Consider the following 23,087-nt stretch of genomic DNA (forward strand, 5'->3'; position numbering starts at 1 on the left):
ATCATAGTGGTTATTGGGAACAAAGCCTTTTTTTTTTTTTTTTAATTCAGATGCTTTCCAGTTATGTTGTAGCTTAGAAAGGGACGTGCAAGCACATGGGAAAGAAGAGTCACAATTCTTAAGAGGTCTGCCTAATAAATCAGAATGGCTTTTGAAGTGCTGTATGAAAGCACACATTTGTGTGAAAACAATTACACGTTCTTATTAGAGGGGCGCAGAAAAGGAAAAATCACAGGGGAAGAAAAAAAATCACTAAAACCTTTTGTATTTGTCTAAGGCTTTAATTGAGAAACTGGAACAGATTTTATTAACCTTTTTTTTTCTCATAGTCTTTTGCTTCTTGTACCTGTTCCTTTTCCAAGTTCCAAGTAGAAACAAAGGACCTTTTAGGTATTTAGCATGAGGGAACTACCCATCTCTAATTGTTACCAAAACACATTCGTCCACGGGCAAGGACACGAGAAATAGCAACAGTTCCCTTTCACTGAAGCGGTATAGGAACAAAGCATAGCTATATTCATGACACTTCAAAAATATTTTTATATTTATATATATATATATATATATATATAAAAGCACTTCCTACTTTGTTTTATATAGCTTAGACTGTAAAAAGGTTACTTGAAAATAAATTTAATAGCTTGCACAGGTAGAATCTCTAAAACAGACACTGGGCAATGCTTTTAAAAGTACCTAAAAATAAGGTTTACAAAAATACTACTGACAGACCCTTCTGCCTAATAATACGAATAGATGTGTTGAGGGGCAGTTCAAGTTAAATACCTATGATCAGAAGCATGAAACAAGAAACTTCTGAATACCCTACCTTTTTTTTCCCCCTCTCCAGGTGATGGCATACTGAAAATCTGTCCCGAAATTACAAAGAAACTCCAAGTCCATTTAGAAACAAATGAAGAAAGGTTTTTAGGAAGCTAAGTAAGCTTCTCATCCATTTTTTAAACCAATACTGGAATTATAAAGTTATTCATACTCTTCCAAACCTGTATGCATTTATGCATTATTTCTTCATGGACTTGCTTCAACACTAAAAGTATTATGGATTATGTAAAGATTTAAAATCTTATACAGTATTAAATGATTTAAACTTGTATGTAAATTATATAGCGAGTGCAATATTTCTTTTCAAACTCAAACTTAATAAAAAGCCATTTTTAAATAAGCGTTATTTAGCCCCTTTTACTAGAGGTTCGAGTTTTGATTTCAAATAACGAGTATAAATCTAGAACAACTCATTTCACTGGTATATATTAATTTTGCATCTCTAGCCACGTAACAGCACATTTTGCCAAGTAACTTGTAATACTACTAAAGTACAATAAACTGTTTCTTTCTGATACAGACAATTCAACCATCATTTAGTTGATATCTTAGCATACATTTTCATTCACCTTCTACAGCTGAGTTTTTTTTAAGTAGATGATAAATAAATCATAAATAAATGATAAAAATATAATTTATATTTTGCATAGTTTAAAACTGGGAGAGGGGTAAGGAGAGGCAGGCAACAGTGCATAAAACGTTCTACCTCTGGATAATTTCTCTGAAAACACTAAAAGTCTGAAAGTATAAGTTTTCCTCTTGACACTCAATGACTTAGTTTATATAAGAGCAGCAAATAGGCAACAGACCTCCATCAGTAAATTCACCATACCACAGGAACTCTTAGCTTGTTCATCTCTGGGAAAGGCCATTGTTGGCTACATTGCAACCATGAGGCTACACATCATAGTGTTAAGCTTTTTAATACAATTTCTGGCAACAAGACTCCAGGAGATCAATAGTGCTGTTTCCTAGGCTCTAAAACTGCTTTTAGTGATATACTGCATTGTCAATGTCCAATAAAATAAAATGCTGACACCATCTCTTCCACATAAGATTTGTCACTATGTTTTTCTTCTACCTTGTTGAGAAGAAAGTTTATGAATGGAAAACATGCACTGCAAGTATTTCAACCTGCCAGTCTCAAAACAGACAGCAAACACAAAGAAGACTAGTTCCATATAAAAACTACTCCCATTACATTAAAAATTTTAACTCTGACAGGCAGGGGTTCAATGCAAACAATACATCCCATTGCTCATCATATTAGTTCCATCTTTGTAAGTCACTTTTAACTGGGTGGAGATCATGGTCCATATGGTAAGTGTATACAAAAAAAAAAAATCCTGAATGATACAAAAAAGTGCATAAACTGCATTGGCTTTGAATTGAGGCTTAATACTGCATTTGCATCATAATGCAGAAACAGAACTAACATTTTTTTAAATATGAATTTTAGGAATCTCAAAGCACCACAAGCTAAATCTCTTCTTTAAAAATAAAAGCACTCTTTATCTGAGTCATACATTCTAAAACAATTCTAGCAGAAGCGAAATGAGAGAATGTAAAACTGGTAGGAGGTGAATACACTTTTGGATATTAAAGTTTCCTTCAGAATTTAACCTAATCAGCTACCCATACAGCCTAGGTTTGCTTTTGAAAAATAATGATGAGAAGTGTTGGAAGGTGTTGATTTCTCCTACCCCTGGTCTGCCTGCAATGCTATTCTGCAGAACGAGTGACAGCAAGTATGGTGGCACTTCAAATGACAGCACTTAAATCCGGTAAAGACTATAATTCTAAACCCCTGTACAACCTAAAAGCTCTTCACTAGTACTTATCCAGTGGTACGTGACTAGTTAGTAGCAGTTATGTGGTGAGAACATACTTTTCCTAACAAGGATGCACTTTGTTAATGCAGGACAGCTGCCACAGGCAACTTACGCTTCAAAGTTGGCACTTGTCTGAGCAATCTTTTAATGTGGCTTATTTTGATTATCTCAAAATCATTTTGGGAAAGGTTCATATGTAACTAAAAAAATCCTGGCATGAAAATGAGCATCCCACAGAAATATGAATGCATATAATTGAATCACTTCAGGTTCACAAGGCAGATCAGGTTCACGTTTCTTTTCTTGATTTTGTAAAGCCTCAGTTTTCTTGGATAAATTACATAAGAATTCAGGAGGGACAGAAAGCGGAATTTACACTGAAACACAATAAAAGTAATTCCTGTGTCCTGATCATAGGCCATAGCTGGTATAGGAGCTGCTACTCACCCACAGAAGCTCAGAGAGACATCATCTTGGACAAGCCTGCATCAATTTGCTTTGTTTACACTGAAAATGGATTTTCATTCCTACAATAAATGTCTACTTCTCCGTTCCCCAGGGATTCTTCTGCTGAGACTGCAGGAAGAGGGAATGCTCCCCCATGTTTTTTTGGAAAAGGGAAAGTTATTCCTTCCCTGCTTATATAATAAGTTAAACACTTCCCCTTAATCTTTAACAAAATTAAGGATTGAATTTTTCCACAGTGGTAAATCCTGGTTTAATTCTGCTCCCACTGGAGAATTTTATTTCATTGTATTTATGCAAGACTCCATATAAATAAATACCTTTAAAATCCAACCCCCTGATTAGTGTAGATATGAAAAGAAATGTGGAAAATGGAAGTAATCTACGGAAGTAATCCATGTGAATCAATAATGCCAACCAATATTTATGGATCTCATTATCTCAACATGTGCTTTTTAGGATCATTTTAAATTACTATTAAAAATAGCCATAGGTACTTTTAAAATTAATATTTTAGAGTTCAAATGGTCTGCATTTGCCAGTGGAGATATACATTTGCTATATAGCTCTATTAGCTAAAGGAACAAAAGGTATTGCAGAATATTATAGTGTTCTGTGGAAGAAGAGATTTCTAAAGGAAAATGATTCAATTATTCTAAATCAATTATAACAGGAACAGCTACATAGCTCTATATCAATCTCCTTATGTGTTTCTAATTCTTTTGTCTATTGCCTGCGGATAGTTTAATAGGAATTAACATAGAACAATATATCCCACTGGGAACAAGATTCAAATAGTTTGGACCATTTTTCTTACTCTAAATCCTCTTTTCTCTTGTGTGAGGTAAAAGTCAAACCCATCACTTTGTGCAAGTGACAGCAGTAAGCAGTAAATCTGAAACACAGCTTCAGGCTTCTCCATATGGGATGGTTGGATTGGCCACGTACATCACTACGCGGAAGAAACCTGCACCCAGTACTTTACCAGAGCATTCTGGCCAGCCCAACATTTTACAGCCACAATTAGACCAAGAGCCTTCAGACAGTATAGCAAAGCCCTTTCTAAAACGAAACCAGACTGTTCAACTCTGTCAGAAAAAAGTAATAAAGGTATTTTTGTTATGCAGAATAGGTGCAGACCATATGATAAAGAGGGGTAAGAGAGAATTCAGACATTAGAGTCTGTCTGCGAAGCTAGCTTTTCAGGCTCCTGCCAGACATACCAGCCATAGAGACATGGTATGTTAATACAGAGTCCCATACCCTGAGGAATGAAGAAATCAGCATGCATCTGATAAGCATTTGCTAACAGACCGGCGGCATCTTGGCCCAGCACTTAAAGAGCACAACAGTGAGCACTTCCTCTTCCGTTAATTTTTATCAGAAGAGAATGTCTTCATGTCTCTCCCAGACCTTCCATTCCTCCTGTGGGAGCATCAAAGAAGTTATGAAATAAATTACAGAGACAGCTGCTTCTTGGCTGAGAAAGTACTGAGGTCTTGCTCTACCTACCAGCTACATATGGCACATGGGATGAGGAAACAGAAAGAAGTAAAGGGAAGAAGCTTCATACAGGAATGGCTCGTCCACTTTAATTTCTCTAAAGAGAGATCAAATGTTATTCCTCTTGGTCCTTCTGTCTGTCTCCAGCAGTGAAAAAGTGTCCTCAAAAAGTGTCCAAACCTGTCACGCCCCGGTGCTTGTGCACGCCCCAGTGCTTGTACAGTAATAATTATGAGTAGTTAAGAAAAGAAATAGGAAAATAAATAGGAACAAGGAAAATGAAAGAAAGAGTGTAAGGAAGCACTAAGAAAAAAAAGGAGTAGATTGAAATAGAGAGAGCACTATTTATTTTCATGTTACACTGAAAAATCTCAATCTTGTTCTATTATCCTGAGGCAAGAACAAAAAAGAATGTATACATATGTTGCATCATTAATGTAACTGATAAGACAACAATGGAAAAAAGCTTGTGAGGACGGGAGACCAACACATCTGAGTCGAGATGTTAATACAAAAATAGTAGAAACCTCTAGATACTTCTAACAGAGAATTTCAAGTAGTCACATTTGCCTTCTAAACTGACAGTTAACCTAACACCTAAAACCTTAAAACCTCGCATCACCTGTGGCATCATCAGGGGTGTAATGAGAAAGACAGGCTTTGAAGCAAGATTATGACAAAAGGAGAGACTGATGTTTCTGACGTGAGTGGGAACCTCGACATTCTACAGCTCGCTGACCAAGGCACCCTGCTGACACCAAGCCATTGCCACATGGGCTGTTCTTTTGCTGGCAAAGTTGTGGCTACATCTAGTGCATACACGTTCTGTCTATTTCTTTTATTTTATGCTATAACATTTAGTAAAGCTAACAACTCCATTAACCACCACACAGAAGGAATGCAAACTTTCATGAATTTAAATGACACCACTCTTAAATTCATATTAATGAAGTTATGAAAAATTTCAGTAGCATGTCTTGGAGCATGAATAATTTCTCACAGAATTTCACTCAGCAGCCTTGTCCTCCCATGTGGCCCATCAATATAGTACATTATCTCTTACTTTTAGGAAATGTGACTTGCAAGGGATGATTGAAAGACCAGAACTGTTTACTTCAGATGAGACTGTGATGGGGCTTTGTGATGATAACCTCCAAGTATACAAAACAATGAGCAAACAGAAGGGAATACACTACTTTCCATGTGTTTTGTGTATAAAACAGTAAGTAAAAGGATTAGACATAAGGCAAATATTTCTAAACATAGGGAGAGAGCAGCACATTGCTGCAGAAGTTATGGAGTCTCCGTCACAGGTAATCTTTAAAGATAGGTTAAACAAACAACCAAAGTAGTACACAGTTCAACCGGCACCTCCTTGGGCTCTATGAATTCCTAAAATCCCATCTTTTAAGCAATACTCCTGCATAAGTCATGCAACTTTGAAGCAAGAAGTAGCCCTAACCAATTTATGTTTAATGGACAACATAGCACAAAGAACTTGGAAGTGAAAAAAAGCACAGAAATTCAACCATGTAAAAGAAAAGACACAGAACACCTCTGTGCAGACAAGAAGTCCAAGGGCTGCATTTCTGCGTTCACAAATTCACCCTTCAGTGTGAAAGACGGTAACCTTGTTCTCCCCGTCAGGGGCACTACTGCAACAGGAGTTCCAGTTGCTCCCTTTTCAGGCCGGTTGTACCTTGGGTGTGTACCACCTCCTCTAACAGGACAGTGCAGGCTACCAACCATACTGCATGTTCATCACCAGCTTCTATACAAGCTTATCATGGCCTGATTCAGGCAGCAGACACAATGCAGTCGAATGGCCTTTAATGTTACACTACTGATACCCAAATGTAACTCTACACAGGATGACACTAATAAGGGTCATTTTGCATTAAAGCATTTGTGGTAGTCTTCATGAGAACAAAACTACTAATTATGTGTGCATAAGCACAGTTGTTACCTGTGATTTTCCATTTAAACCAGTCTAGGTTTGCATTCATTATCCTACAGAACTTTGAGAGAGGGAAAAAAAAAAAAGGAAAAAAATGAGAGAGATTCTGAATGTAAATTAAAAATTTCAAAGTTTTCTCAGAAAACCTTCTTACCTTCAGCACAAGAATGAGTGGAAAATCCACTCAGTCTAAGCACACATTTTTATCTGACCCTACTGTCTTGTTTAACCAGACTGGAAAGAAATCCAAATAGAGTGTAACGGCTAACCATGGATATCCTCATAAACTCGTATCTGAACTAGTCATCATAAACCATAAATAATTTAAATTGGCACCTTATATTCTGCCCATAATAAAGCCAAAGCCCAGCAACTCCGAGCACACAAAGGACAGAGTAGGATGCCGATCTGTCCCATTCTCCCCTCCAGTGGCTATGAAGTTTCAATGTGTAACCTCCATTTAATCATCACCTTTGCCTCCTCTGCATAAGGGAATGTCAAGAGCAACTTTTATTACTGTAAATTTATTTCCCTCTTGATAAGCTCTCAGCCAAGAGGCAAATCAACAATCCGAGTCTGATTTCCCTTCTCCACCCCAGACTAATAGTACTATAACTATAGACAGGTCCAAACCTCTATTAAAATTAAATCTACCCCTGTGCCCAATAAGTGTCTCCAGCAGGAGGAAATAAATCTGGGTAACTTTGAGTAATGCAATCACGCTGTAAAAAATTGAAAATACCTGTCAGTCCACAAGAACAAGGGATCTCTCTTCTGAACAATCTATAGCCACAGGGATTTTTTTTGGCTCTCCTCCAAACCTACTTCAGCAGCAAAACAGACTATACTATTTCTACACCCAGGAAAGTGTTTTAAAGTCTTTTTTTAACCTTCAAACCACAGTGCAGAGATGTTGGCTGACCTAATTCATTTCCTACTGCTTGGCAGTTTAACATGCCCCATGTGCTAAGACACTAAAAAACACGCAGAGCTGCTGTGTCCATGGCATCCATCCACCCACCCTCCTTGCTGGCAGAAGCAGCACCCCTTGTGTGCACAGAAGAAGAAATCAGAGCTTCTCCAGGCTGGTCTGACCAATTGCTGCTTAATGGCAAGGAATATCTCAGTTACATGGGAAAAGGATTATCAGTGAGAGGAGAAAATATTGAGCCCAATAGCCTCATCCCAATGTTCCTGAATCAAATGCACTGCTACAAGGAAATTGATGCAAAACAGTTCAAATATCTCCTGTAATTATAAATGTTATTCTAACCAGTAAATTGCTTATATGCCAGCTTGTGACATAGGATGTTGTACGCCATGGCATTGTAAGTAGTTTTACCATTCACTCATATTAAATATATACAGATAGAAAATTTAGCCCCCCCCCCCCCTTTTTTTTTTTTTGCATTATAAATGCCCCTTAGTCGTAAGTTTTTCACTCCATAGTAATTTTTCTACCCCAAGATGTAGAGTGCTTATTTCACTGGAAAACCATGTGGTTTAGCCCAGCAGGCAGCTAGGCACCACACAGCTGTTTGCTCACTCACCCACCATGCATTGGGATGTGGGAAAGAATGGGGAAAAAAAGAAGAAAAGTAAAAAATTTTGGGTTGATATAAAGAGTTTAATAGGACAGAAAAGAATAATAATAGTAATAATAATAGTGATAAAAGAATATATAAAATAAGTGATGCACAGTGCAATTTCACAAACCACTGACTGATGCTCAGCCTGTCCCCAGCAGCAGCTGCCCTTCCCTGTCCAACCCCCATCCAGTTTTATTGTTCAGCATGATGCCATATGCTATAGGACATCCCTTTGGGCAGTTTGGGTCCACTGTCCTGGCTGTGTCCCCTCACAACTTCTTGTGCACCCCCAGCCTCCTCGCTGGCAGGACAGCACGAGAAGCCAGAAAGTCCTTGACTTCACTTGCTGAAGTCCTTGACTTGTTGCACTGCTCTGCAACAGCTAGAACATTGGTGTGTTATCAGCATTATTCTCATCCTAAACAAAAAACACAGCACCATATGAGTTCCTAGGCAGAACATTAACTCTATCCCAGCCAAAAACAGTGCAGAAAGTATTAGGTTAATCCAGCTCCAGCTCAGAACTCAGAAGAAGAGAAAACAGAACAGGAAAACAGCTGTGACATGCAGCTACATTCTGTGAATAAGTGAGATCTGGGTAACTTAAAACGGCACAGTACTGCCAGCTTGACACATTCACAAATCATGAGCCAGATCCCTAGGAATTCTAAACATGGCTTAAGAACCATGAATTTTAAAAAATCAAAATAGTATGGAGTTCCTGTTATTTCCCTGTGCGCACTTAAGCCACTTGGATCACATTTCAAGCTACATTTCCTATTTGGCAGCATCAGCTAAAAATATTTTCCCTTTATTTTACTTTTTAACTGAAAGCTGAGATTCTCCTGCAATCACACACTCGAAGGGCTGGGACCATGGCACATGGCAGAGGTACTAATTATCAGTACTTGAGAAGCTGGAGACTTGGGAGAGGAGGACTCTGCCTCTGCTGTCTGAAAAAATAGGAGAAAAATAATAATAATTTAAAAAATGAATAGAACGAGTCTTGACTGTTGGGGGAATGTATCCTTGCAGGAATAATCAAGCTTCCTGTTCCTCTATCTGTCAGTATATTTCAGCACAATCTTAATTGTGTAAAACTACTGCATTACTATGGATAGGAACAATGAATTAATTGCTGAACTCTGAGAGAGACAAGCAGCAAAGGCTTTGTAGAGTCTCCAGATGACTTGTTTTACCAGTTGAGTCCTACAAAATTCACTCTACCTTGGATCATGATATATTTCCTAGGAAAGATATCAGAAGAGGTCCCCAGATGAACCAGCATGTGTATCTGGTCTGCTGATACCTTTTGATTCCAAGCAGTCATGCACAAGTAGTTTAATGGCAAAGAAGAGGTTAAGCAACAGCATAACTAAGCCCCAAAATTATTTCTATGAAATTTGATTTTTCTTAGTAAGAAAACTAACTCTTTTCAGCTCCTTTAATCAAAAGCAGAGTGCTTGTACTTTTAATTATATCCACGAGCTGTGAGAAGAGTAATTTGGCATCATGCAATGCACTATTAGATTGAACTCTGGAATAAGACAGTCAAAATGACATTAAAATGTTATCAGTTTTCTGAGACTCATTAAAGTATACTGGGAAGGTAGGAATGCTACCATGTTGCTCAATCACTAATTCATATTCAACCAATATATTATCTACATTTTTTAAATCTCACCCATGATTTCCTTACCTGCAGGTCAGTTGTTCTTTCTGAAGATTCTCATTAACTTTTTCAAAAACATTTATTCAAAAACAAAACAAAGCCAACAACAACATATCAGTGAGTTCACAATTTTCTGTGTAATATGAGAATGTACACTCTAAATGAATTGAAGTTCTTACAATTGAAATTTTTATCACTTATTTAAAAGATTTTATCACTTTTGAGATGTTTCACATACTGAATACTGAGAAAAAGAGTAAAACTATTAGTATCACAAAACATTTGTGTGGGGGAGGAAAACACCTAATGCCTAAACTAATGTATGAGGATGATTTGATGGGACAAAAAGGTCAAATGTGCATCTGACTCTGTACTCTGACTCTAGTTCATAGCAGCTATACATATTACTTGGGTACAGGGAACTGGGTAACCCTGCCTATTTTATTTATGTAGGACACTGGATGCAATCTGATATACTTAGTGGTCATGAGCATGGGACAGAATAGCCTACTGCCACAAAGGATGTGTTATTGTCCCTTTATTACAGACGACAACCCAATGCACAATGGCTAAATCAGAAACGCTATGTTTCATGTGCCTAAATCTCACCAGTGACATAGCTGAAGTCACACTTTGCTGCTGTTTCAGAATTCTTATGTGGATACACATACCAGCAATTCCAGTCCAGTTCCTGAGCCTGTTTCTAACACCTCCTAAATACTGACACCAACCATGTGGGACATTATTCATGCTTTTAGCAATACATTAGCTGAAACTTCATTTCTATAATGAAATAATCAGAAAAGGACATAACTACTGAAACAGTGGCATCTTCATCTACAGAATGCTAGCTTGAATTCTGGGCTGTGGAAATCCACATGGTTGACTACTGTTCCTTGATGTAGCCTTCAGAGATCATACTTGGTAATATCAAGTATATTCTGTGTGCTTTCAAAATACAGACAGGTATAACACACACTCTTGTGCTGAGAACTCAAAAGAAGTCAATTCAGTCAGTAAGTTATGGCTGTAACTGGCAAGTACATAATGTGTTTTGTGATGGAGAAGATTGCTGGATTTCTCCAGGGCAGTCTTACCCCATGCGATCATTATCACATGTCGATGTTCTTGTCACATTGACTGCCTAGCATTTTCATATTCTCTGAGGATTTAATTTGACTGACATCTAAAAAACTAAGCTCTACTACCACCAGCCTAAATAAATGGCTTTGAATTCTGTCTCCTAGTCATATTACAAGAGTCTGAATGAGGTATCAAAATGTATAACAACTTTTAAAGTGGCTTCAATGACCTGATGAGATGATATAGCTCACAGAAAGTACCTCTTGAAGAGGTGATGGTATTTATGCTGTTCATGTACCATGCCAAATTAAACCCATCATCGCTTAGAACCTGTGCCCTAAGGAGCAGGCACCATGCCATTCAAACAGATGGACCATAAGTGCACACAGGCAAGAGACATTGTTATGTGTATTAAATGTTTGTTGAGGGCAAGATTCCCAAGCTGGAATAATGAATTAACTATTGAGGATTCTCTGACTGTACATAAAAGGTATGATCTAGGCCTGTAATGGCTTAGCTTTTAAAAAGTAAAAGCTCACCACATCTATGACAAGCAAAGGAGGATAAAATCATCATGGCAATGAACCCCTGTGAAGGCATTTCTAATAGCATCTTTATCCCTCATAAGCATTTCTGCCAGAAGCCAAGTATATTTCAGGAACACAGGGAAAGTCTGAAAGCCAGTTTCACTAAACCCAGAGGACAGTAACATAAAAAACAGTGAATAAATTCGAAGTAATCATAAAATAAATAAATAAAAGCTTTATTTATTTTTATTTTTAAATAAAAGCTTTACACTTTATGGTAATGATCAGCAGTGAACAAAAACTCTTCCTTTAGTTAGTGATTTTAGTCCAATTTTCAGAAGATATTCTATAACAGGCAGATGTAATCACAAAGGTGAAGTGTGAGGAGTAGGTTTCAGGGAAAATGCAATTCTCCCACCTGCTTCTTGGAAGTTAGGGTTAAACAGCATAATAAAGCTTGCCCAAATTTGCAGCCAGCCAATAATAATAGCTCTAGCCCTTGTGATCTGCTCCATTTTTGCCACACAAACCAAGGAAATCTGACATTTCGTCATTTCCCATCTTAATATGGCAATCAAACTTCTTGCTTTAGGGAAGCCTACAGCAGTTTATTTTCCTTTTGCGTGAATTTCTACTTGTCTAATTTCCCTAATTCCCCCCCTTCAATTGGATTGTGCTAAAATGTACTGTGTTCAGAGAGCCCAAGTACAATACTCATAATACCATTCTTTTTGTATGCCCTTGCTGTCTGAAGACACCCGTTTCCTATGGGCAATGTCAGAGCATACCTGAGACATGGTAGCTACTGAATTGTTCAAAGGGTTCGCCCAAGCAGGTGGCACACATGCATACAACCGTTAGAAAAAGAGCACAATAGGTTATTTAGGATCCTGGCACCCACGTTTCTCTTCAGAATTATCAGAATTCTTCAAATCAAAGTGCTTAGGTTGACTAAATTAGTGTAATTTATCAAATGGCAAGGTCACAAACATGAAAGCTCTCCAAGCACCATATTTAGGCTTAGCAAGCATCAGATTGTGATTAACAAAAACCCACCAAACCTCATCACAGCGGAAACATTGATTGTATTTGCTCCAGATGTTATTAATGTTATCTGGAGGCCTGCTGCTGCCAGTTAAACCAAAGCTATTCTCCTCTTCAGTGACTCAATCAGCTGACATGATATGGTTGCAGATGTTCACAAAAAGCTGTTGCTTTGAAAACAACTAACTTATCAAAAACTATAGATGTGCTTTCTACCTTACTTTGGAAAATCTCTATAGTAAAGAGTCATACATAATAAATTCCTCTCTGTGTGCATGCACGTGTGTGTATTTGTGGCTAATGACCAGTTATGCTGGACAGGAAACTCAAACAACAGTTTTTATAGGATTTGCAGCAAGCAAAATAATTTTAGGTAGTCACAAATCTACCATCCATCTTACTCCACCCACAGACATAACAGAAAAGAGGAAAAGAGGATGGCCAAAGAAACAGAAAACACAATTGCTGACACTTTGGTAGCCCTGAATTGTAGTAAAGTAGACCTCAAGGCAGCTCTCTTTCTGGTGGTAAAAGTTGGGAGATGGGATGTAGCCTGACCTTTATCCCAAATCTATCATTGTGTGGGATAGTGGTATTCACTTATGTGCTTTCAGACAAATGTTTTAGGAACCCAGGTTAGGCAAGGTGCTTCACTGTCCACTCGAGAGAAAAACACCAGGTTTTTTGGAGGCCAACTCAGAAAAACTAATTTATCTTCTTATCCCTGAAGTGCATTCTGGAGGCAATTCCTTTGCTTTGTTCAGCAAATATTAGAGATTAGCCAGCAATCAGAGCCTAATCTTGTAATTTACAATAAAGAGTAAATAGCACCTGTCCTCTAAGCCTTGCTATAAAACTCCTGAAGAAAAAAAAAAAAAACAGACTGGCCAGCACCAATGGCTGTGCCCCTTTCAAGTACTCTATCTAATGAGGTTCATGTGGACAACAGAAACTGAGATCTTGAAACGTAACTCCCTGAGATTAGCAAAGGCTTGAAAAATGCCTGTATTCACCTATCTCTACTGCAGCTTTTGCCAAGTTTTAATTCGTGTAAAATTTGCTTATTTTTTTGCAGAAGCACATTGAAATCAATAGTAGAGAGATAAAATATTAATACTAATTATTGCTTACTTATTATAGGCAGTAAATCAAGAAAAGTTGGTAACATTCAAGCACTGCGTATATTTTTTAAACTTCAGTACAGAATTGCAGCTCAGTCTAGGAATTCAATTCATGAAAGAACAGAATCCAGTGTGGGAGAACTTAGGCCACAAGTTACAGTTTATAACACATGGAAGAAACAAGGTGTCAGCATACCCTGTCACTTCTGACACAAAGGATAAAAATATTCCCTCACCACTTTGGCAGTGCACACCAGAAGAACAGAAACATAAAACAAAACTGAGCTTACTGGTAAGGTTAAAAGTACAAAAATCTACAGATATTTCCACTGCAATATTTCCACTTTCATAGTGAAACATTGGTTGACTGAAAGGGAATCATAAGCTTCAAAAACGCTCCTAATAATTATGATTGCTGGCCATTCATCTATAGCTCCATTTCAGATTAAACAAACTGCTCTCAATCCTTTTTCATCATGTTGGTCATACAGAACAGTTCAAATACTTATCATTTTTCCCTCTTTTACTCTGTTGCTTAGAGTACTTTTAGGGTCCTCATAAAACAATGTTCCGAGGTTTAATGCTGGAAGAAAAGGAATCAGTCGTATTTGGAGCTAAGGTCTGTGGCCAGGATCCTTTCCTGACCGGCATCTTTTAGAATGGATTGTGCCTAAAAAGCATACAGAAAGACCAGTTGGTCCCAAAGAAGTGGTTTCCACCAGTCTATCTCTCATTTAAGTCCTGACAACATTAATGCTTTCCAGGTGATGTACTGGGCTGACTCATGCAAGCCAAAGCAAAGGGCCTGGGATGCACTCAGTTCTTGGAAATGCCAAGTACAGATGGCACCAATCAAAACAGAAGTACTACCTAAAGCAATGAAGAGAGCAGAATTCATATTGGATGGCAGCCAGAGAAATTACCAGGGTGAGATATTAGTCTTCTAGAAACAGATGAAAAGGGGTATCTTTAATTTCCCTGTAAGGCTTTTGCACGTTAGTCTAGAAACAGTACAGTAAAAAAAAAATAGGGTTTTGCAGTAGAGAAATCCAAATGAAACACAAAATGCAGCTGTTTTCGTAATTTCCCTTCTTGGCCAGAAGGTATTTTGCAAGATCAGCCATTTCTTGATAATTAAAAAGACTTCAACCAGTCACTGAAACAGACTAGATAAACTGGGTGCTTGACCTTCCTGTAGGACTTCTAAAACCTTACTAAAGTACTACCAACTCTAATAATTAAAAAATAAAAAATAAAAAATTTAGACCTGTCTTCCTAAAGGAACTTACTGTAAGTAGAGCTTAGTTTCACCATCAGTTGCATATTAAAATAAAATGCCTCTGTTAGAGACAAAGTGTTTTCCATTTCCTTCTTCCATCTGCAGCAAAACTGGAGGCTCTGCCAACGAGTATAAGTTAGTGACTGCATGTGGGCTCCTCAGTCTTCCAGTCTTTGTGGCTAGACCAGCGGAATGCACAAGCTGTCCCTAAAATTGACATGCTGAAAGAAGGATTTAGCTTCTATGTATCTGGTGTTTTATTTGCAGATGGATGTGACAGCTAATGCGCTGTCCTCTCTTTCCAGCATCTTTCAGATTTAAGCTTTTCACATGAAGGAACCAAAGAACACATTGCTAGTATTCCCTGGGTTTCTCCATATCAGGTAGCAAGATTAGCTGTAAACCAAAATGAATTTTCTTGGGGGGAAGAAAGGGGGAGAAAGAAAAGAAGATATCAGGATGGTTTTTCATTTTGTTATTGTTTATTTGGCAGGGGTTTTTTTTGTTTGTTTTGTTTTGTGTGTGTTTTTTTTTTGTTTGTTTGTTTTTGGAACCTTCAGGTTCCATGGTCCTGTCTGTAGAATTGCCAGGAGCACTTCTGCCAAAACATTCCCAAGTACTTACACTCTGCACCTCTTTCTGTCACAAACTTGGGCTTACAAGCTGAAATATCATCATCAGATTCCAAAAACTTGCTTCAAAACCCTTCCTGTGATACCTCATTTTTATTTGCCTTTATATAGTCATGAGCACTTCTGGGTTGCCTGCAAGTTAATGAGGAATGCTAAACAGGCTGCCAAGACCTCACATCTTTAACAGAAAATATGTATTGTTTGAAGTAAAAAGAGAGTGGGTGCAGGAAGGGGGGCAAGGCTGACAGTCTGAAAGGCTCAAAATCCTCTGCCTCCTTTGCTTACCTGCCGAAGTTGAACTAGAGGGACTTTGTGTTGGTTGTTGTATTTGATGACTTCACTAACACCTGAAGCGCTTGGTGGGATGCAGCTCAGGGCTGCTTTAGGTGTTAGTTGTGTCACCAGCTATTCCAGGCAAATCAGAGGAGTGTGAGGCCCCAAACTTAGGTCTTGCAAAGTAAGAAATTTTCAGTTCTCTTTTAAATAACAGTAATCTCAAAGGATTTAGAATTGCATTGTTCGACTCAGTGTGAATTTTGACACTGAATTTTTTGAGAACTAGCCAGCCTACTAGGAAGTACTTAATTAACCTCTCTTCAGGAATTCAGGAAATTTTCATTCTCATGAACATCACAGAAGTACATTAAATGATTCTCAGATTTGCTATCTGTATATGGGGTATTCTCCAGTCTCTGGCAAGACCATATCTCTCACGCTATTACTTCTACCCAGGCCTATATAAATATTTTTAATTATTATTACTTTAGGTTTGGCTTTTTTTTTTTGGTTGGTTTTATTATGTTTTGTTTTTAATTTGAGTTAGACATTGTCTTTGTAAGCCTGGGAGAAAAGTGCTTGGAAGTTAGTATTGTGAAACTGTCACCTAGCAAATCCCCTGAATAGAAAGGTTCTTTTAATAACTAGAAGCAATGTTTTGTATTGCTCCTTTCTTTGTTTGTGTGATTTTTTTCTGTTTGCTTGTTGTTTTTTGTTTTTTTTTTTTTTTTGCTTGTTTTGACAAATATATAATTAGCGTTTGGGCACCTGAACAGGGAGTGTTTGAATTCTAATTTTCTCACCTCTCTTTCAGTCTCTGGCAATACTCTTGAGTATTTTATGCTTTCTTTGGATAAACTACTGGCCCCACTGACCTCAGTGGGAGTGCTGCTATTGATTACATCAAGGTCAGCATTTTCTTTTCAGTCTCTGGGAAGCTTCTGTGGGGTTCGTGCTAGTTAGCCTGCAAACAGTAATTAACTGTACTTCTCTCCTGTAAATCACAGCGACTTCCCAGGAGAATAGAAACTAGAAATGTTTCTGCTTTGTTTCTTTTTCTCTTTAAGCTGTATGAAGACCTTAATCAATAAGCAACTGATACAGTGTGTAGGAACTTGGATGAACTATAGTCCACTGAAAAGGCAGATATACCAAACTCTTCCAAGAGGAATATCTTTTCCATGATTCTTCAAGTAACGTGAAATATTCTCCAGTGACCTCCAGCAAGCTGAAGAAATGTTAGATCTAACATCAAGGCATCATGAAGTAGGATGTAAAATTGTTCTTTTCCTAGGACATCTCTTGTGCTCTAGGACCTTTGTGGGACGCTCAAAATACACAGCTTCATTTTAGCCAACCTCCACTTCAAGTTAACTCAACTAAAAATCTATTTTACTGACAGAAGCCAGAAAACAGAGAAGCATGAAATTGAAAGGGACTAAGATATAAAACATGGCTTGTTCAGCACAGCTAACCAGGCAGAGTTTTTGTTACACACACACACACACACCAAAATAAATAAATAAATTAGCACAAATGTAATTTACTGGAGAAAATCCTTGGTCTACACAAGTATCCAAAGCATTACGATAGATGCGTCATATCTCACAGCAAATACATGAGAGAGTGATTCCTAAACAATCCCTTGTTCCACAGGTCTGAGTGGGAACTAAGCGCTGATTTTTCTCAGACAAAAGTACTTAACTTAGGTGGTGAAAAAAGCCTACAATGACTTTTGTTGAGTTCTGGCATCTACTGTGTCATCATCCAAAAACATCTTTATCAGAAGCCACCCTTCAGCCCATTCCCCCCAAGAAAGGGGTAAAAACTGACCTTCCATTTTCTTTTGCTTAGTCCTTAGCCACAGTAATGATCTATTCACACTTCTAAATGATGGCATTTTTCTAACAAGTGATCTGTCCCTAATGAAAAGAGAAATACAGAAGCCCTTATCTTTATAGGCAATTAGCTTATTCAATGGGTTTTTCACAGAGCTCAATGCATTTAATGAGTAACAATTCACCGTTTAAAAAAAAAAAAAAAGCATAGAAGTAAAACAGTATAATTCTGAAACTCCTCTTTTTCCACACTATTCATCAGGCCTCATGGGTAAGTCATAATAGCTTACAGTTTGGGGTGATCTCAGAACCTGTATGGACTGTATATGCTTATAGTCAGGCTCAGTCTAGTTCCTGCTGTTTCAAGGAGAGGAGAGTTTGATATGTGAGATGTAAGGGGACACTTATCAGTTTTGAGAGCTTCTCCTCTCCAAACTAAAGCTTACTCAATCCAAGGAGACTAGCATGTCTGCAAGATATAACTCATATTTTAGTTCTACCTTCATGTAAAAGGTTTGAGTCTTAGGGAAAATAATCCTATACTGTGGAAAGCTCATGGGGGATTTTGCCTCAGAAATTTACTTTCTGAATAACCTTTCTGAATAACAAGTAGGCTGGCAAGCAATTAAGGGTTGAGAAATCAAGTTTCTTTTACATGATGCAACTCAATAAGTACCTAAATCATTCCCTTCTTATTCGATATATATTTGGATGCCTTCCCAGGAATGAATGCTGCCTTTGGCCATATCACACCCAGGGATGATCCTACATGCTCACACTCCATTTGTCCCTTGGTTCCTGGGACATGACAGATGCCCTAGAGACTGCAACACAAGTTCCACCTCTCCTGGAAATTATTGCAAGTCTTTTTCATCATATCTTTTCTTTCCCATGCTCTGGGATTTCTAGAGGCCAGTGGAACAGCTGAATTAAGCGTTCTCCATTTAGGTCAGGAACTCAGTGTCCTTATACAGGCTTTAATGTTTTCTTCGTGCTCTTGGCATGTCCACTTCAGGACCTCCCTAATACAAACACTCCTACCAGTTCTCCTCTTTTCAGGTTCACTATTCTCAAGCGTTCGCTTGCCTCAGGAGCTCAAGTTTGCTCATCCTCTTTAAATTTTCCCAAAGGACTGAGTAGTAGCCTCTTCCTAGTAAGAGCCCGCAAGAACCTAATCACTACCTTAATCCCTCTTAAATCAGCCTAACTCAGAAAAGAGCCTGATATGATCAAAAAAGGCACAGTCTATTTTGTGGTATTTTCTGTCTCAAAGTCCTTCAAAGAAAGACCTTTCTTGCCAAGTGAATAATATTTCCTAAAATCCTTTACTCTTTCAAATAGTTTTTTAATATTTGAGATATTAATATATATATTATATAGCAATATATATAATATATAACAATATAGACAACCTTGCAAATATTAAAGGAACAAGCTTCCCCATAGCTATTCTGGGGTCTTCTTTAAATGTACAGTAGTCAATAGCAAGAGGCAGAAGTAGCACGTGCAAATCAGGCTGTCACTACAAGAAACACATGAAATAGTCTGCCAAGTCCCATTTGTCTCAGATCTATTTTTATGCACTCCTATATTGTGCAAAGATGTACATCACATTATTGCAGCTATTTAATATATGACTTTTTCTACCAAATTCATCCACTGAGATATTCACAAACTGAAAGCTTCATTAGGAAGGCCACATTTCCATTAAAACACCTCCTGATACAATAAAAATATGTCTGGCTTACATACCGCAAGTCTAGCTGAAATCACACAAGTCAGTAATTCAGGTATTCCGTGGACCAATGCAGAAATGCAATACTTATTTCATAGGACTGACTTTACCAATATTATTACCAGGTTAAATAGTTGAGTTCGGCCATGTGTTCATTTATCCATTAGCCAACTAAAATCTAGTAGAAGACAATGGAATTTAATGAGTTAAAACTGCATTTCACATTCATTTACTCATTCCTTGTATAGGACCTACATCTTCCAGTGTTTTCTGTATTAACTGAACAGCTAGAGAGACTAGACAAACTCATATGAGGCAGAAGCTCATTACTGTCCTGCCTATGAAAATGATCAGCATTTGAGCACTAAGATTTGGTTTTAGGAAAGGAGAGAAATAAAAAGATGTTTCTGCTACTATACAAAGTATTTTACCTTATGAGTTCTATTGTAACAAGACAGTTTCAAGTCTGTAACTCAGTCACAAAGTTTAAAATCAGACTTTTATCACTTCTTTGAGTAAGCCAACAGACAAGGAATACACATATTCCTGGAAAAATGTCACAGCTCCTGCTTTTGATTGATAGTACAAGTGCAATATTCTCTAGGTGAAAGAAGTTCCTGGTCTTTGTACCAAAAGCAAAACTAGTGAATTTGACACGATCAACTTCAGAGCTATTATTTATAGTGTTAAATAAACTACCATTTAGGCATACAAAGCTTGCAGAGATAAACAAGGTTCAAACAGAATCACATTTGCAAGAGTATTCCACTGAAATTTTATTCCCACTCCCAAAAAGTATCCTTTACAAAACATCCACTTCCACTGCACTACCACTACATGAAACGTGGGCAAAGGCTATGGAAAAGGAGACATAGCCCAGATATCTCTTTTTCCCCAACGTGAATTTTCTGTAATCCATTTCCTAGTTCTCAACTCTGCACAAAATTTTGAAGGAGAAAGGGTTTGCTTCTCATAATCTCAAATTCTGCAATAGACTTTAAAATACTCTATGATCATTTGAGTATTAATATATTGCAAAGCTTCCAGTTTCAAATATCATTTAACCTCTACAGCCTGCAAACAGTGCCTGGGAGAAGGTCGTTAGTATTGAAAAGTGATTTTCTAATCAGTCACTCATGGAATTATTTTATCTGAAGAGCCATGAAAAATGGTTCATCCACATGATGAATGCATGCGTAATGTGAGTGCATGACTTTTCACACATTTCAACAAGTATGCACTTAAGTGTGAAGGAATACAATACCCCCTAGCACTGACTGTGAACACCACATAACAGCTTTTACAAATATGTCTGGACAAAACACTGGAGAATTAACTACACAAAACAATCCTGCTTTGGCAGGTGTATTTGAATGATACATCATAGTCCCCTTCCATCTGTAATTTCTAGAATTCTGTAACTGTTTAGGGATTCCAGATTCATAAATTCCTTGGCCAAATTGGCAACAGACTGCAACAATTTCCCACCCTTAAATCAACTACAGACCACAGACCTCCACGGGGAAAAGTAATGGGGAATCAGTGTACCTGAGAACTAAACTAACAGGAGGATAATTTGCCAAGTCCAAGGTTGATGACCATATTTTACCCAAACATCCCATATACCTCCAGTGAAGTCAATGCATATAAGTGGGGTGTAATAGCATAGTTTGGTAAGTTGGTCACTGCTCCCTTCAATGTGAAAGTTCTGACTTGCAAAGAATTACAAAGAACCAGAGTGGTGTTTCTTTGAGTGATACAGAATTGATAAAGTTACTGTGCTCCACTAACATACTAACTATTATTAACAATACATTTACTTCACTCGCTCAAGGATTCAACTTGTTTTATGATTAATTTCATGACAATAAAAGCTGTATTTTCAGAGATACAAAGGAAATCAAGACATTTAACACATCATTATGGAACTGTGATCACCCCTAAGATTAATACTTTGGCTACATAGAATTTTCCTCATCCAAGTAAAGGGGTGTTAAAAAAAAAAATCTCCCTCTTTATGCAGAAGGCTACCCTAAACCCTAATGAGTAAGAGGAGGTAGTTTAGCACAGCTCATGAGCTCTTAAGATGTTTTTGGTACAGGGTTTTGTTAGGTTACTTATTTGCCCTATTCTCTTTCCAAACTAACCCCTCCACAACAAACTCTGTACGGTAGTGGTAGAAGTGTAGTGTCCAGAATTGAATTAGGCCCTCCTAGAATCCCCTCCCTGGGAGCCTGTACATAATTCCACTCCACTTCATAATATTTCGCAAGCAGAAACTCCAAACAAAGTACTTCAATTAAGCTCCAGACATTAGTAATGAAGCCCAGAGGAAATTACGTCACCAATTACATTAGTGCAAGTGAACAAAGATCACAGAAATCCTCAGATAACTTTTCATATTTGCCTGCACAATGGTGGACATAACATGGGTAACAAAAGCCTGTACCAGATTTTAGAGGTCCTTGGAACTGGGAAGGGAAAGAATTGTCATTCATTAGTCTCCAGCAGTAAATTTCGTTCATTTTGGTTTAAACACATTTCACACATTTTCCCTCCTCAGTCTAGCTACATCATAAGAACTGTAATAAGAGCATATGAGCTGACAGATTGGGCAGTCCAAAATACAATAGATGCCTATTAAACACAACAGAAAAAGGAAGACATCTGTTTGAAATGTCCTCTAACATTCTCACAGCAAGGACCTTCCAGTCAGAGAAAATTTGTTTGCATTTTGTTGCTCTTGAAAATTATTTCTTTCATGGATGTAGTCACTACTTTTTTAACCATGTAAGGCTTCAGTAGCCACAGAATCTTCCAGTGGAGAGTGCCACAGTTCAACATCACATTATGTGAATAACTATGCCTTGCTGTTTGTTTCGAACTTACTTAGGTTATAAAAGTTCCTGTCAGCATCAGCAGCTAGGCTTAAGCACAGCACAGGAAGCAATCTATTTGGGCATACTGATGTTGAATGGTAAAAGAAGCTTGTGCTTCTTAATTAAAAAACAAACAAACAGTGTGCCTACACAAAATCAAACAAGCAGAAGGGCATACACACTTGTGATATGGAAAAATCACTGTCTGGATATAAAATGAAATGATATAATTATGTGATACAGTTCAGTATGTGCCCTTGGCACAGCAGTGTAGGCAGTAAAACACTACAGCATAAAGGCTGTAGAAATGTTATTTCCTTCCCCTACTGCATTTTGATACCATAAAATAAGATGAAAGGTACTTTGTCATTACTATAAATAGTAAGGAGAGAAACAAGCAATGGGATTAGCATAAGAATCATCTTTGGAACTAATGCATCGCTTATTTAAACACATCTGTAGCATGCTGTATGCCAGACAGTAACAGAGAACAGGATTTGAATCAAACCTATATCCAGCAAGACCATAAAAGATCTCAAGAGAACCAACAGCTTCTTGCTTAAAACTGACATTAAAGTGTCTTGTGCATATACCCACCACATTTTAGGGTTGGGTTGTTTTTGTTGCTATTGTTGTCATTTGCTCGTTGTTTGTTTTCATTTTTGAACATCAATAAAATATCCTCAGGAAGTAAGCAAAACTTAAAACCACAACTAGAACAACATACAAATGAAGGGGCTCTTAGCTAGCCCCAATATAATTCAGTTCACCTTGTAAATTATAGTTTAATAATGCTTTTGTATATGGCAATGTGG

Source organism: Cygnus atratus, chromosome 9 (assembly GCF_013377495.2).
Source record: "Cygnus atratus isolate AKBS03 ecotype Queensland, Australia chromosome 9, CAtr_DNAZoo_HiC_assembly, whole genome shotgun sequence".
Classification (NCBI taxonomy): Eukaryota; Metazoa; Chordata; class Aves; order Anseriformes; family Anatidae; genus Cygnus; species Cygnus atratus.